Here is a 13,842-nt window from a genome sequence, read left to right on the forward strand (position 1 = left end):
CACAACTCATGGTTCACCTCGCATGTCAAGCGGTGCATCAACAAAAAAAAGCGCTTGTATTCTAAGGCAAGATTCTCGGGCACCGATGCTGCATGGGAAGAGTACAGAAACTATGCAAAGATATGCGACAGAGAAATAAAAACAGCTAAAGACAAATTTTTTAATGAGGATCTACCTGCGCTGCTAACAAACAATACTAAAAAATTTTGGAAAGTGGTAAATCCTAGGAAATGTTCGGGACAGCCAATTCATCTAACTAAAGACGATAAACTGTTGTCACCGTCAGAGGCTGCAGAAGAACTGAACTTATTCTTTGGATCTGTTTACACTGAAGAGGAGCCCATTTCGGCCGATTTAAAATTTGACTCCATTAACGCCACAATGAATGACATCGTGATCACTCCGGAAGGTATCGAATCGGCTATTGAACGTCTTGCAAACAATTCATCCCCTGGACCAGATGGTATATGCCCGAAGTTACTTAAAATTACTAAGCCAGTCATATCCCGTATTTTTGTAGCTTTATTTCAGCAGTCAATTGACACTGGATGTGTGCCTGACACATGGAAAATCGCTCGCGTGACGCCGATATTTAAATCCGGTGATTCATCGATGCCATCTAATTACAGGCCCATTTCACTCACCAGCATACCCTGCAAATTATTAGAACACATCATATCATCTGCAGTAATGACGTACTTAACCGAGCAAAATTACTTTATTCCTAACCAACATGGTTTCCAGCGCGGGCGTTCATGCGAAACACAATTATTCGAATTAGTTACTGACCTCCATTATGCCGTTCATGCGTCTACAATAATTGATGCCGTATTTATCGACCTTGCCAAAGCATTTGACAAAGTTCCCCACAGTCGTCTATTAATGAAGCTAGACTGCCTTAAGATAAACCGAAACGTTACCACTTGGATAAATAACTTTTTGTGTAATCGTTATCAATTCGTGACTGTAAATGATTGTTCATCTACATTGATTCAAGTTAAATCCGGGGTACCCCAAGGCTCTGTACTTGGACCGATACTGTTTCTCATCTACATTAACGACATTTCTAAAAACCTGGCATCTACTACTCGCTTATTTGCCGACGACTGTGTGATTTATAGAAAGATTACTAACCCAAACGACCACACTGCTTTACAAAAAGACCTTGATAGCATCGCTACTTGGTGCGATCAATGGCAAATGAAAATTAACGCTTCCAAAACAAAAGTTATAACTTTTACGAATACTACCCAGCCCCCGATCAATTCCTATCTCATTAATGCAATGCCAATAGAACACGTTTCATCAATAAAGTACTTAGGCGTCCATCTTTCCGCCGACCTGTCATGGAATGCCCACATTGACGCAATAACATCTAAAGCATCTAAAACACTTGGATTCATTAGACGCCACTTACATCAAGCTAACTGGAAGACAAAACTTACAGCATACACCTCCCTTGTTCGGTCTAAAATAGAATATGCTTCATTCATTTGGAACCCACATCAAATTTACTTAATTAACAAACTTGAATCCATGCAAAATAAAGCTGCCCGATTCATAACCAGAAACTACTTGCGTCATTCGAGCATCACTAATATCAAAGCATCACTGAGCCTCCCATTACTAGAGAAAAGAAGAGTGCTGGCCCTGCTATCCCATTTTCACAAACTTTATCATAATCATTCGTCATTTGCTACCACTTACATATTGCCTGCCCATCACTATTTTCCGCGCCTAGATCACCCCTTCAAAGTTTTAGTTCCATATGCGCGTACAAACATCTTCTATAACTCGCCTCTGTTGTGCGCACTCCGTCTTTGGAATGACTTACCACATGATGTTGTGTCTGTAAGAAACTTCGACGCCTTTGTAGAAATGTTAAAAAGCTCACCTAATATTGTATGAAAAAAAAAAAAAAAAAAAGTGAATTATTTTTTTGTACGATAGTGTTTCATTGTTATTTGCTGTGCTTTAGTGGTGTTACCAACTGTTTATTTGTTCAAATGTAACCTAACCCTCATCCCGTTTACTGTAACCCCCCCCCCCTATGTAATGCCCGGCAAGGGCCTTTAGGGTATGTGAATAAAAAAGAAACTCCACAACTAGAAACTCCGCAACTATAAACTCCACAACTAGAAACTCCACAACTAGAAACTCTGCAACTAGAAACTCCACAACTAGAAACTCTACAGCTAGAAAGTCCACAACTAGATACTCCACAACTACAAATTCCACAACTAGAAACTCCACAACTAGAAACTCTGCAACTAGAAACTTCGCAACTAGAAACTCCACAACTAGAAACTTCGCAACTAGAAACTCCACAACTAGAAACTCCACAACTAGAAACTCCACAACTAGAAACTCCGCAACTAGAAACTCTACAGCTAGAAAATCCGCATTTAGAAGCTCTGCAACTATAAACTCCGCAAATAGAAACTCCACAGCTAGAAACTCCTCAACTAGAAACTCCACAACCAGAAACTGCACAACTAGAGACTCCGCAACTACAAACTCCACAGCTAGAAACTCCGCAACTTGAGACTTCGCAAATAGACACTCGGCAAGTAGAATCTCAAGAACTGGAAACTCCACAGCTAGAAACTCCACAACTACAAACTCCACAACATGAAACTCCGCAACTAGAAACTCCACAACTAGAGACTCCACAACTAGAACCTCGCCACTACAGACTTCACAACTAGAAACTCCACAACTAGAAACTCCACAACCAGAAACTCTACAAGTAGAAACTCCACAACTAGACACTCCGCTACTAGGAACTCTACAACTTCAAAATCCACAACGAGAAACTTCACAATAAGAAATTCCACAACTAGAAAACTTCGCAACTTGAAACTCCACGACTACACACTTCACAACTAAAACTCCACAACTAGAAACTCCTTGACTAGAAACTCCACAAATAGAAGCTCCACAACTAGAAACTCCACAGCTTGAGATTTTCCAACTAGAAACTCGGCAACTAGAAACTCAACAACTAGAAACTCCACAACTAGAAACTTCGCAACTAGAAACTCCACAACTAGAAACTCCACAACTAGAAACTACACAACCAGAAACTCCGCCTATAGAAACTCCACAACTAGAAACTCCGCAACTAAAAACTCCACGACAAGAAACTCCACAACTATAAACACCACAACTAGATACTCCACAACTACAAATTCCACAACTAGAAATTCCGCAACTAGAAACTCCGCAACTAGAAACTCCACAACTAAAAACTCTACAACTAGAAACTCCACAACTTGAAACACCACAACTAGATACCCCACAACTACAAATTCAACAACTAGAAACTCCACAACTAGAAACTCCACAACCAGAAACTCCGCAACTAGAAACTCCACAATTAGAAAATCCGCAACTAAAAACTCCACAACTAGAAACTCCACAACTTGAAACACCACAATAAGATACCCCACAACTACAAATTCAACAACTAGAAACTCCACAACTAGAAACTCTGCAACTAGAAACTCCGCCACTAGAAACTTCGCAACTAGAAACTTCACAGCTAGAAACTCCACAACTTGAGACTTCGCAACTAGAAACTCGGCAACTAGAAACTCAAGAACTGGAATCTCCACAGCTGGAAACTCCACAACTAGAAACTCCACAACTAGAAACTCCACAACTAGAAACTCCACAACTAGAAACTCTACAGCTAGAAAGTCCGCAACTAGATACTCCACAACGACAAATTCCGCAACTAGAAACTCCACAACTAGAAACTCCGCAACTAGAAACTCCGCAAATAGAAACTCCACAACTAGAGACTCCATAACTAGAAACTCCACAACTAGAAATTCCACAACTACAGACTCCACAACTACAGACTCCACAACTAGAAACTCCACAACTAGAAACTCCACAACCAGAAACTCCGCAACTAGAAACTCCGTAAGTAGAATTTCCGCAACTAAAAACTCCACAACTAGAAACACCACAACATGAAACACCACAACTAGAGACTCCACAACTACAAATTCCACAACTAGAAACTCCACAACTAGAAACTCTGCAACTAGAAACTTCGCAACTAAAAACTTCGCAACTAGAAACTAACAGCTAGAAACTCCACAACTTGAGACTTCGCAACTAGAAACTCGGCAACTAGAAACTCAAGAACTTGAAAGTCCACAGCTAGAAACTCCGCAACTAGAAACTCTACAACTAGAGACTCCGCAACTAGAAACTCCACAACTTGAAACTCTGCAACTCGAAACTCTGCAACTAGAAACTCCGCAACTGGAAAATCCACAACTAGAAACTTCACAACTAGAGACTCCGCAACTATAAACTCCACAATAAGAAATTCCACAACTAGAATTTCCACTACTAGAAACTCTACAACTAGAGAGCGCACAAGTGGAGACTTCGCATTTACAAACTCCTCAGATAAAAACTACGCAACTAGAAACTCCATGACTAGAGAGTCCATAAGTAGAAACTCCACAGCTAGAATTTCCACAACTAGAAACCCCAAAACTAGAAACTCCGCAACTAGGAACTCCGCAACAAGAAAATCTACAACTAGAAACTCGAAAACTAAAAACTCCAACTAGAAACTCTATAACTAGAAACTCCACAATAAGAAACTCCACAACTAGAAACTCCACAACTAGAGACTGCACAACTGGAGACTTCACATTAAGAAACTCCTCAGATAGAAACTACACAACTAGAAACTCAACGACTAGAGAGTCCATAAGTAGAAACTCCACAGCTAGAATTTCAACAACTAGAAACCGCACAACTAGAAACTCCGCAACTAGGAACTCCGCAAATAGAAACTCCACAACTAGAAACTCCACAACTTGAAACACCACAATAAGATACCCCACAACTACAAATTCAACAACTAGAAACTCCACAACTAGAAACTCCACAACCAGAAACTCCGCAACTAGAAACTCCACAATTAGAAACTCCGCAACTAAAAACTCCACAACTAGAAACTCCACAACTTGAAACACCACAATAAGATACCCCACAACTACAAATTCAACAACTAGAAACTCCACAACTAGAAACTCTGCAACTAGAAACTCCGCAACTAGAAACTTCGCAACTAGAAACTTCACAGCTAGAAACTCCACAACTTGAGACTTCGCAACTAGAAACTCGGCAACTAGAAACTCAAGAACTGGAACCTCCACAGCTGGAAACTCCACAACTAGAAACTCCACAACTAGAAACTCCACAACTAGAAACTCCACAACTAGAAACTCTACAGCTAGAAAGTCCGCAACTAGATACTCCACAACGACAAATTCCGCAACTAGAAACTCCACAACTAGAAACTCCGCAACTAGAAACTCCGCAAATAGAAACTCCACAACTAGAGACTCCATAACTAGAAACTCCACAACTAGAAATTCCACAACTACAGACTCCACAACTACAGACTCCACAAGTAGAAACTCCACAACTAGAAACTCCACAACCAGAAACTCCGCAACTAGAAACTCCGTAAGTAGAATTTCCGCAACTAAAAACTCCACAACTAGAAACACCACAACATGAAACACCACAACTAGATACCCCATAACTACAAATTCAACAACTAGAAACTCCACAACTAGAAACTCTGCAACTAGAAACTCCGCAACCAAAAACTTCGCAAGTAGAAACTTCGCAGCTAGAAACTCCACAACTTGAGACTTCGCAACTAGAAACTCGGCAACTAGAAACTAAAGAACTGGAAACTCCACAGCTAGAAACTCGACAACTGGAAACTCCACAACTTGAAACACCACAACTAGATACTCCACAACTACAAATTCCACAACTAGAAACTCCGCAACTAGAAACTCCGCAAGTAGAAACTCCGCAACTAGGAACTCCACAACTTGAGATTCCACAACTAGAAACTCCACAACTACAGACTCCACAACTTCAGACTCCACTAGAAAATCCACAACTAAGAACTCCACAACTAGAAACTCCACAACTAGAAACTCCGCAACTATAAACTCCACAACTAGAAACTCCACAACTAGAAACTCTGCAACTAGAAACTCCACAACTAGAAACTCTACAGCTAGAAAGTCCACAACTAGATACTCCACAACTACAAATTCCACAACTAGAAACTCCACAACTAGAAACTCTGCAACTAGAAACTTCGCAACTAGAAACTCCACAACTAGAAACTTCGCAACTAGAAACTCCACAACTAGAAACTCCACAACTAGAAACTCCGCAACTAGAAACTCTACAGCTAGAAAATCCGCATTTAGAAGCTCTGCAACTATAAACTCCGCAAATAGAAACTCCACAGCTAGAAACTCCTCAACTAGAAACTCCACAACCAGAAACTGCACAACTAGAGACTCCGCAACTACAAACTCCACAGCTAGAAACTCCGCAACTTGAGACTTCGCAAATAGACACTCGGCAAGTAGAATCTCAAGAACTGGAAACTCCACAGCTAGAAACTCCACAACTACAAACTCCACAACATGAAACTCCGCAACTAGAAACTCCACAACTAGAGACTCCACAACTAGAACCTCGCCACTACAGACTTCACAACTACAGACTTCACAACTAGAAACTCCACAACTAGAAACTCCACAACCAGAAACTCTACAAGTAGAAACTCCACAACTAGACACTCCGCTACTAGGAACTCTACAACTTCAAAATCCACAACGAGAAACTTCACAATAAGAAATTCCACAACTAGAAAACTTCGCAACTTGAAACTCCACGACTACACACTTCACAACTAAAACTCCACAACTAGAAACTCCTTGACTAGAAACTCCACAAATAGAAGCTCCACAACTAGAAACTCCACAGCTTGAGATTTTCCAACTAGAAACTCGGCAACTAGAAACTCAACAACTAGAAACTCCACAACTAGAAACTTCGCAACTAGAAACTCCACAACTAGAAACTCCACAACTAGAAACTACACAACCAGAAACTCCGCCTATAGAAACTCCACAACTAGAAACTCCGCAACTAAAAACTCCACGACAAGAAACTCCACAACTATAAACACCACAACTAGATACTCCACAACTACAAATTCCACAACTAGAAATTCCGCAACTAGAAACTCCGCAACTAGAAACCCCACAACTAAAAACTCTACAACTAGAAACTCCACAACTTGAAACACCACAACTAGATACCCCACAACTACAAATTCAACAACTAGAAACTCCACAACTAGAAACTCCACAACCAGAAACTCCGCAACTAGAAACTCCACAATTAGAAAATCCGCAACTAAAAACTCCACAACTAGAAACTCCACAACTTGAAACACCACAATAAGATACCCCACAACTACAAATTCAACAACTAGAAACTCCACAACTAGAAACTCTGCAACTAGAAACTCCGCCACTAGAAACTTCGCAACTAGAAACTTCACAGCTAGAAACTCCACAACTTGAGACTTCGCAACTAGAAACTCGGCAACTAGAAACTCAAGAACTGGAATCTCCACAGCTGGAAACTCCACAACTAGAAACTCCACAACTAGAAACTCCACAACTAGAAACTCCACAACTAGAAACTCTACAGCTAGAAAGTCCGCAACTAGATACTCCACAACGACAAATTCCGCAACTAGAAACTCCACAACTAGAAACTCCGCAACTAGAAACTCCGCAAATAGAAACTCCACAACTAGAGACTCCATAACTAGAAACTCCACAACTAGAAATTCCACAACTACAGACTCCACAACTACAGACTCCACAAGTAGAAACTCCACAACTAGAAACTCCACAACCAGAAACTCCGCAACTAGAAACTCCGTAAGTAGAATTTCCGCAACTAAAAACTCCACAACTAGAAACACCACAACATGAAACACCACAACTAGATACCCCATAACTACAAATTCAACAACTAGAAACTCCACAACTAGAAACTCTGCAACTAGAAACTCCGCAACCAAAAACTTCGCAACTAGAAACTTCGCAGCTAGAAACTCCACAACTTGAGACTTCGCAACTAGAAACTCGGCAACTAGAAACTAAAGAACTGGAAACTCCACAGCTAGAAACTCGACAACTGGAAACTCCACAACTTGAAACACCACAACTAGATACTCCACAACTACAAATTCCACAACTAGAAACTCCGCAACTAGAAACTCCGCAAGTAGAAACTCCGCAACTAGGAACTCCACAACTAGAGATTCCACAACTAGAAACTCCACAACTACAGACTCCACAACTTCAGACTCCACTAGAAAATCCACAACTAAGAACTCCACAACTAGAAACTCCACAACTAGAAACTCCGCAACTATAAACTCCACAACTAGAAACTCCACAACTAGAAACTCTGCAACTAGAAACTCCACAACTAGAAACTCTACAGCTAGAAAGTCCACAACGAGATACTTCACAACTACAAATTCCACAACTAGAAACTCAACAACTAGAAACTCTGCAACTAGAAACTTCGCAACTAGAAACTCCACAACTAGAAACTTCGCAACTAGAAACTCCACAACTAGAAACTCCACAACTAGAAACTCCGCAACTAGAAACTCTACAGCTAGAAAATCCGCATTTAGAAGCTCTGCAACTATAAACTCCGCAAATAGAAACTCCACAGCTAGAAACTCCTCAACTAGAAACTCCACAACCAGAAACTGCACAACTAGAGACTCCGCAACTACAAACTCCACAGCTAGAAACTCCGCAACTTGAGACTTCGCAAATAGACACTCGGCAAGTAGAATCTCAAGAACTGGAAACTCCACAGCTAGAAACTCCACAACTACAAACTCCACAACATGAAACTCCGCAACTAGAAACTCCACAACTAGAGACTCCACAACTAGAACCTCGCCACTACAGACTTCACAACTACAGACTTCACAACTAGAAACTCCACAACTAGAAACTCCACAACCAGAAACTCTACAAGTAGAAACTCCACAACTAGACACTCCGCTACTAGGAACTCTACAACTTCAAAATCCACAACGAGAAACTTCACAATAAGAAATTCCACAACTAGAAAACTTCGCAACTTGAAACTCCACGACTACACACTTCACAACTAAAACTCCACAACTAGAAACTCCTTGACTAGAAACTCCACAAATAGAAGCTCCACAACTAGAAACTCCACAGCTTGAGATTTTCCAACTAGAAACTCGGCAACTAGAAACTCAACAACTAGAAACTCCACAACTAGAAACTTCGCAACTAGAAACTCCACAACTAGAAACTCCACAACTAGAAACTACACAACCAGAAACTCCGCCTATAGAAACTCCACAACTAGAAACTCCGCAACTAAAAACTCCACGACAAGAAACTCCACAACTATAAACACCACAACTAGATACTCCACAACTACAAATTCCACAACTAGAAATTCCGCAACTAGAAACTCCGCAACTAGAAACTCCACAACTAAAAACTCTACAACTAGAAACTCCACAACTTGAAACACCACAACTAGATACCCCACAACTACAAATTCAACAACTAGAAACTCCACAACTAGAAACTCCACAACCAGAAACTCCGCAACTAGAAACTCCACAATTAGAAAATCCGCAACTAAAAACTCCACAACTAGAAACTCCACAACTTGAAACACCACAATAAGATACCCCACAACTACAAATTCAACAACTAGAAACTCCACAACTAGAAACTCTGCAACTAGAAACTCCGCCACTAGAAACTTCGCAACTAGAAACTTCACAGCTAGAAACTCCACAACTTGAGACTTCGCAACTAGAAACTCGGCAACTAGAAACTCAAGAACTGGAATCTCCACAGCTGGAAACTCCACAACTAGAAACTCCACAACTAGAAACTCCACAACTAGAAACTCCACAACTAGAAACTCTACAGCTAGAAAGTCCGCAACTAGATACTCCACAACGACAAATTCCGCAACTAGAAACTCCACAACTAGAAACTCCGCAACTAGAAACTCCGCAAATAGAAACTCCACAACTAGAGACTCCATAACTAGAAACTCCACAACTAGAAATTCCACAACTACAGACTCCACAACTACAGACTCCACAACTAGAAACTCCACAACTAGAAACTCCACAACCAGAAACTCCGCAACTAGAAACTCCGTAAGTAGAATTTCCGCAACTAAAAACTCCACAACTAGAAACACCACAACATGAAACACCACAACTAGATACCCCATAACTACAAATTCAACAACTAGAAACTCCACAACTAGAAACTCTGCAACTAGAAACTCCGCAACCAAAAACTTCGCAACTAGAAACTTCGCAGCTAGAAACTCCACAACTTGAGACTTCGCAACTAGAAACTCGGCAACTAGAAACTAAAGAACTGGAAACTCCACAGCTAGAAACTCGACAACTGGAAACTCCACAACTTGAAACACCACAACTAGATACTCCACAACTACAAATTCCACAACTAGAAACTCCGCAACTAGAAACTCCGCAAGTAGAAACTCCGCAACTAGGAACTCCACAACTAGAGATTCCACAACTAGAAACTCCACAACTACAGACTCCACAACTTCAGACTCCACTAGAAAATCCACAACTAAGAACTCCACAACTAGAAACTCCACAACTAGAAACTCCGCAACTATAAACTCCACAACTAGAAACTCCACAACTAGAAACTCTGCAACTAGAAACTCCACAACTAGAAACTCTACAGCTAGAAAGTCCGCAACGAGATACTTCACAACTACAAATTCCACAACTAGAAACTCAACAACTAGAAACTCTGCAACTAGAAACTTCGCAACTAGAAACTCCACAACTAGAAACTTCGCAACTAGAAACTCCACAACTAGAAACTCCACAACTAGAAACTCCGCAACTAGAAACTCTACAGCTAGAAATTCCGCATTTAGAAACTCTGCAACTATAAACTCTGCAACTACAAACTCCACAGCTAGAAACTCCGCAACTTGAGACTTCGCAACTAGACACTCGGCAACTAGAATCTCAAGAACTGGAGACTCCACAACTAAAACTCCACAACTAGAAACTCCATGACTAGAAACTCCACAAATAAAAACTCCACAACTAGAAACTCCACAACTTGAGACTTTGCAACTAGAAACTCGGCAACTAGAAACTCAACAACTAGAAACTCCACAACTAGAAACTCCACAACTAGAAACTCCACAACTTGGAACGCCACAACTAGATACTCCACAACTACAAATTACACAACTAGAAACTCCACAACTAGAAACTCTGCAACTAGAAACTCCACAAATAGACACTCTACAGCTAGAAAGTCCGCAACTAGATACTGCACAACTACAAATTCCACAACTAGAAACTCCACAACTAGAAACTCCGCAACTAGGAACTCCACAGCTAGAGACTCCATAACTAGAAACTCCACAACTAGAAACTCGACAACCACAGACTCCACAACTACAGACTCCACAACTAGAAACTCCACAACTAGAAACTCCACAACCAGAAACTCCACAAGTAGAAACTCCACAACTAGAAACTCCGCAACTAAAAATTCTTAACAAGAAACTCCACAACTTGAAACACCACAACTAGAGACTCCACAACTACAAATTCCACAACTAGAAACTCCACAACTAGAAACTCTGCAACTAGAAACTTCGCAACTAGAAACTTCACAACTAGAAACTAAAGGCTAGAAACTCCACAACTTGAGACTTCGCAACTAGAAACTCGGCAACTAGAAACTCAAGAACTTGAAAGTCCTCAGCAAGAAACTCCGCAACTAGAAACTCCACAACTAGAGACTCCGCAACTAGAAACTCCACAACTTGAAACTCTGCAACTCGAAACTCTGCAACTAGAAACTCCGCAACTGGAAAATCCACAACTAGAAACTTCACAACTAGAGACTCCGCAAGTATAAACTCCACAATAAGAAATTCCACAACTAGAATTTCCACTACTAGAAACTCTACAACTAGAGAGTGCACAAGTGGAGACTTCGCATTTACAAACTCCTCAGATAAAAACTACGCAACTAGAAACTCCACGACTAGAGAGTCCATAAGTAGAAACTCCACAGCTAGAATTTCCACAACTAGAAACCCCAAAACTAGAAACACCGCAACTAGGAACTCCGCAACTAGAAAATATACAACTAGAAACTCGAAAACTAAAAACTCCAACTAGAAACTCTATAACTATAAACTCCACAATAAGAAACTCCACAACTAGAAACTCCGCAACTAGAAACTCCGCAACTAGAAACTCCACAATTAGAGATTCCACAACTAGAACCTCACAACTACAGACTCAACAACTACAGACTTCACAACTAGAAACTCCACAACTAGAAACTCCGCAACTAAAAATTTCACAACTAGAAACTCCACAACTAGAAAGTCTGCAACTAGAAACTTCGCAACTAGAAACCAACAGCTAGAAACTCAACAACTTGAGACTTCGCAACTAGAAACTCGGCAACTAGAAACTCAAGAACTTGAAAGTTCACAGCTAGAAACTCCGCAACTAGAAACTCCACAACTAGAGACTCCGCAACTAGAAACTCCACAACTTGAAACTCTGCAACTCGAAACTCTGCAACTAGAAACTCCGCAACTGGAAAATCCACAACTAGAAACTTCACAACTAGAGACTCCGCAACTAGAAACTCCACAATAAGAAATTCCACAACTAGAAAACTTCGCAACTTGAAACTCCACGACTACACACTTCACAACTAAAACTCCACAACTAGAAACTCCTTGACTAGAAACTCCACAAATAGAAGCTCCACAACTAGAAACTCCACAACTTGAGATTTTCAAACTAGAAACTCCACAACCAGAAACTGCACAACTAGAGACTCCGCAACTACAAACTCCACAGCTAGAAACTCCGCAACTTGAGACTTCGCAACTAGAAACTCCGCAACTGGAAAATCCACAACTAGAAACTTCACAACTAGAGACTCCGCAACTATAAACTCCACAATAAGAAATTCTACAACTAGAATTTCCACTACTAGAAACTCTACAACTAGAGAGTGCACAAGTGGAGACTTCGCATTTACAAACTCCTCAGATAAAAACTACGCAACTAGAAACTCCACGACTAGAGAGTCCATAAGTAGAAACTCCACAGCTAGAATTTCCACAACTAGAAACCCCAAAACTAGAAACACCGCAACTAGGAACTCCGCAACTAGAAAATCTACAACTAGAAACTCGAAAACTAAAAACTCCAACTAGAAACTCTATAACTATAGACTCCACAATAAGAAACTCCACAACTAGAAACTCCACAACTAGAGACTGCACAACTGGAGACTTCACATTAAGAAACTCCTCAGATAGAAACTACACAACTAGAAACTCAACGACTAGAGAGTCCATAAGTAGAAACTCCACAGCTAGAATTTCAACAACTAGAAACCGCACAACTAGAAACTCCGCAACAAGGAACTCCGCAACTAGAAAATCTACAACTTGAAACTCGAAAACTAAAAACTCCAACTAGAAACTCCAACTAGAAACTCCAACTAGAAACTCCACAACTAGAAACTCTACAACTAGACACTTCGCAACTAGAAATTCCACAACTAGAGTCTCCACAACTAGAAAACTTCGCAACTTCAAACTCCACGACTAGACACTTCACAACTAAAACTCCACAACTAGAAACTCCTTGACCAGAAACTCCACAAATGGAAACTCCACAACTAGAAACTCCACAACTTGAGACTTTCCAACTAGAAACTCGGCGACTAGAAACTCAACAACTACAAACTCCACAACTAGAAACTCCACAACTAGAAACTCCACAACTACAAACTCCGCAACTAGAAACTCCACAGCTAGAAAGTCCGCATTTATAAA

Source organism: Rhipicephalus microplus, chromosome 6 (genome assembly GCF_043290135.1).
Source record: "Rhipicephalus microplus isolate Deutch F79 chromosome 6, USDA_Rmic, whole genome shotgun sequence".
NCBI classification, from domain to species: Eukaryota; Metazoa; Arthropoda; class Arachnida; order Ixodida; family Ixodidae; genus Rhipicephalus; species Rhipicephalus microplus.